General features: G+C 37.3%; 1 long non-coding RNA gene across 1 annotated transcript in view; it reads right to left on the bottom strand.

The window, feature by feature from the left end:
- Positions 1-1,090: 1,090 nt before the first annotated feature.
- Positions 1,091-5,000, bottom strand: part of LOC128247690 (uncharacterized) — a 237,880-nt gene continuing 233,970 nt past the window's right edge. Inside the window, exon 3 of the long non-coding RNA XR_008264053.1 lies at positions 1,091-1,155. This is a non-coding gene — a long non-coding RNA (uncharacterized LOC128247690). The remainder of the gene's footprint in view (positions 1,156-5,000) is intronic.

Genomic DNA, 5,000 nt, shown 5'->3' with positions numbered 1-5,000 from the left:
TGCTTTTTGATAATCGTTTCGGCAGCGGTGTTTTGTTTCTTGCACTTAAGATTATTCTTCAAAATGTGCGTGATCCGTCATCAGCAACAAATGCAATGCTCAACATGCTTAAGAAGTTTAGCTCATAACCAGGTGGTTCTGAGATCGATCACAGCACATGGCAGCTTCAACAAGTGTCTTCTACCAAACCTTAACTTCAATTATAGATTGTGAGTGTGGAATTTGGTAAACATCAAATTAAAAGAAATTCCATCGTATTTATTCAGGGCGATTCAAAAGTCTTGTTAGATTATAAATTTCATGCAGCTATCATATGTTGTCAGTCAGCACATGCATGCATGTATGTGTGTGTGTGTGTATTTGTGTGTGTGCTTTCTGCTTAAACAGAAGCTTGCCAATAATAACATGCATGTCTATAATAACATGCTTATCATTTTCTGTATCAGTGGCATGACTCTTTCTAAAACATTACTCTACTGCACTAAGATCTTGCAAAAAAAAAACTAATGAAATAAAAAAAAAAAACTCTATAGAACTTACTGGAAGCCCTCTAAAAAAAGTTTCTTGAAACATGGGCATGGCTGTGTGGTAAGAAGCTGGCTTCCCAACCACATGGTTCTGGGTTCAGTTCTCTCTTAAGTATGTAATATAATTTTTCTGAATCTTCAGATTTTTCAATATGCTAGGCTACTGTTTTTAAATTGATATTAATTAAATTAAAACTTAATTTTTCACCCTTATTATTTAAATTTATATATGTATATATATATATATATATATATATTTCTCTGAGTGGTTGGCGTTAGGAAGGGCATCCAGCTGTAGAAACTCTGCCAAATTTAGATTGCAGCCTGGTGTTGCCATCCGGTTTCACCAGTCCTCAGTCAAATCGTCCAACCCACGCTAGCATGGAAAGCGGACGTTAAACGATGATGATGATGATGATGATGTGTGTGTGTGTGTTGCGTTTGTCAACCACCAACACTTGACAATCAGTATTGGTATGTTTGCATTCTCATAACTTGGTCGTTTGATAAAAAAAATTAGACCAATAGGATAAGTATCAGGCTAGAAGAAAAAAATTACTACCTGGGGTCGATTCATTCAACTAAAAATTCTTCAAGGTGGTGTCCCAATATAGTCACAGTGTAATGACTGAAATGAATAAGATAAGAAAAATGAAAGATATGTTCAAACACTAAGAAAAATGCATTATGTAATAAGTATTCAAATATATCTAAATATTAATGATAATTATATAATAAATTGGCTCATTATAAAACATATATATCACATTAGTGACTCCAGAAGGCAAGATTTTTGATTCTCAAACGAGAAGCAGAACATCAGATTATATTCAGTCATTTTGTAATTTTGACCATAAGGTCAGAATTGATGAATTCTTACTGACACATCCATGGATATTTATTGACAAACTTGCAAAAACAAGTTAGTTAAAATAGTTTATTTTCTTTATAATAGATTTACCATGATCTGAAATATGTCTACAAACTGAAAAACCATTCAGTTATAATACCGACGCTAAAATTGCATTGACAGTTGACACTTTCAATGGAACTTGTTTGTGTACAGCATTAATTTACTAAACTAATGTCTTTTTTGTAAATAATAGTCACACAATGAGCTCTATAGGATATCCTGAAAATCCTTTCAAAGATTATTCTTGCAACATCACTTGCAATAGTGATGCAGTGCAGCAGTTTTCTCAGTGTCTGAATGTATAACATTCAATCAGCGAGAAAACTGCTGCACTACATCACTAATAAGATTGTGGGTATTTTATACATATGATACTGTAGACATGAAAATATTGTTTCATATAAAAGCAGATGAATCTGTCTGGAAAGCTTTGATGACAATTGAGAAGATGAATGTGTGAAGCATTTTCTATTTATTACTTATGATTATTTTTTTTTTTTGCAAATCAAACAAACCTCAATGAGTAATCACATACTCTCTTTTACTCTTTTACTTGTTTCAGTCATTTGACTGCAGCCATGCTGGGGCACCGCCTTTAGTCGAGTAAATTGACCCCAGGAATTATTCTTTGTAAGCCTAGTACTTATTCTATCAATCTCTTTTGCCGAACCGTTAAGTTACGGGGACGTAAACACACCAGTATTGGTTGTCAAGTGATATAGGCAGGACAAACACAGACACACACATACATATATACGACGGGCTTCTTTCAGTTTCCATCTACCAAATCCACTCACAAGGCTTTGGTTGACCCAAGGCTATAGTAGAAGACACTTGCCCAAGGTGCCACGCAGTGGGACTGAACCTGGAACCATGTGGCTGGTAAGCAAGCTATTTACCACACAACCACTCCTATGACTACATTTATGAATATTTTTGCTTAGTTATTATCTCCCTAAGGTGGAGGCACGTGGCTTAGTGGTTAGGGCGTCAGCACCATGATCGTAAGATTGTGGTTTCGATTCCTGGATCGGGTGGTGCATTGTGTTCATGAGCAAAACACTTCATTTTGCGTTGCTCCAGTCCACTCAGCTGGCAAAAATGAGTAACGCTGCGATGGACTGGCGTCCCATCCAGCTGGGGAATGCATACGCCATTGAAACTGGGAAACCGGGCCCATGAGCCTGGTTAGGCTTTAAAAAGGCACATTTATTTATTTTTTAAATTTTATTATCTCCTTAAATAAGTCTATAAATTCTATAAATACTGAACTGGCATTGGGAAGGGTATTCAGCCATAAAAAGTATGCTAGACACTAAAGTATACTGCTGTCCTCGAACCCTTCAGAATTGGTTGAACCATCCAATCTAACCCAGCATGGAACATGGACACTTAAATGATAATAATGATGATGATGACAACAACAAATTTTATGTGTAACCTGAAATACATCTTAATGTTCTGAAAATAAAGTTGTTGAGTGAAATAGCACAATTTACATCTTGGAAAAATTAAGACATTGTAAAACATGAAGTTGTTTCCTACACTCTTGGTAAACTAACGTATTTAACGAGCTAGCAAGAAAACTGTTACATGATAGCTTGACTTGCTAAAAATAGTTACCAACCCACCAAAACCACACTGTACTATATTAAAAATGGAGGGACACATTAAATATGCTTTCTCCCTTCAATACAGCCCGTAGAACATGGTGCATCTATTCCCAGGTTGGGTCAGGCACAGGTACCCTTCAAAGAGAAAAAGGACTGTATGGCGAAAAATTTCGTGACGTTGCATTTAGGCGTACCGATCAGGAATTCATGCATGACAGGGCAGTACTTTGAATTGGCTATTATTTCAAGCAACGGCAGTAGCCACTTGTTTTCTTTAGTTGTGGTTAGAAATTTTGTGGAATTTTGGTTGTGGTGTTACTCTCTTTCACTCTTTTACTTGTTTCAGCCATTTGACTGTGGCCATGCTGGAACACTGCCTTTAGTCGAGCAAATCGACCCCAGGACTTATTCTTTGTAAGCCTAGTACTTATTCTATCAGTCTCTTTTTGCCGAACCGCTAAGTTACGGGGATGTAAACGCACCAGCATCGGTTGTCAAGCGATGTTGGGGGGACAAACACACATACATATATATATATATATATATATACGACGGGCTTCTTTCAGTTTCCATCTACCAAATCCACTCACAAAGCTTTGGTCGGCCCGAGGCTATAGTAGAAGGTGCCATGCAGTGGGACTGAACCTGGAACCATGTGGTTGGTAAGCAAGCTACTTACCACACAGCCACTCCAGCACCTGTGTTGATCACCTAAAGATATGAAGACAATTTGTCAACTGTTACAAGGTGCCGAAAATGTCATTAATGCATAGATGAGTGGTATAGTTTCTTTGGTGCCTTGCCCCGATTTGATATATTATGTCTATAAGAAGTATTAGATATATTTTGTTGTTGGCACTCCGTCGCTTACGACGACGAGTGTTCCAGTTGATCCAATCAACAGAACAGCCTACTCGTGAAATTAATGTGCAAGTGGCTGAGCACTCCACAGACACGCATACCCTTAACGTAGTTCTCGGGGATATTCAGCGTGACACAGTGTGTCAAGGCTGACCCTTTGAATTACAGGTACAACAGAAACAGGAAGTAAGAGTGAGAGAAAGTTGTGGTGAAAGAGTGCAGCAGGGTTCGCCACCATCCCCTGCCGGAGCCTCATGGAGCTTTAGGTGTTTTCGCTCAATAAACCTTGTGAGTAAAATTGGTAAATGGAAACTGAAAGGAACCTGCTGTGTATTTGTGTGTGCGTGTTTGTGAGGTGCCTGTGAGTGTGTGTACATGTATTTTTATGTATCTGTGTGTATCCTTGTGTTTGTGTTTGTCCCCCACTCCACTGCCCACCATCACTACCACTTGACAACCAGTATGGGTTTGCTTACATTCCTGTATCTTAGCTGTTTGGTAAAAGCAACAGATAGAATAAGTACCAGGCTTTAAAAAAAATAAATGAGTACTGAGGTTGATTAATTCAATTGAAACCCTTCGAGGTTGTGCTCAAGCATGGCCACAGTCCAATGAGGAAAACAAGTAATAGATAAAAATAAAAACAAAAAAAAAATATGTGCCATCACGTGTATGGCACCAGTTTTGCACTATCAAATTCTTAAGTCATCCACACTGCAATATGTCATCTAATAATATCCATAGAACACTAGATTTTTTGTTTCTACTATTCACACAAAATACCATAAAACCAGGTGCATTCTTTGAATTGGATTTTTGTCAGCAATTTCTGGTGATGAACTTTGACACATCTAAATTTGTACCAGGCTCCAAAACTGACTATAGTCTGACTGTGTCAATAAGACAAAGGGTCATGTCGTGGAAAGAATCCACACACCCACATAAAAATATACACACACACATACATATATGTGTATATATATATATATATATATATATATATATATATATATATGTATGTATGACATGCAAGGCTGACACAAATTCATGAAGCATTCCATATTTTTCTACCAAGGATGTGCTCCA

The sequence above is a fragment of the Octopus bimaculoides genome, chromosome 4, assembly GCF_001194135.2.
Source record: "Octopus bimaculoides isolate UCB-OBI-ISO-001 chromosome 4, ASM119413v2, whole genome shotgun sequence".
Lineage (NCBI taxonomy): Eukaryota > Metazoa > Mollusca > Cephalopoda > Octopoda > Octopodidae > Octopus > Octopus bimaculoides.
This window is presented reverse-complemented; position numbering and strand designations above follow the sequence as displayed.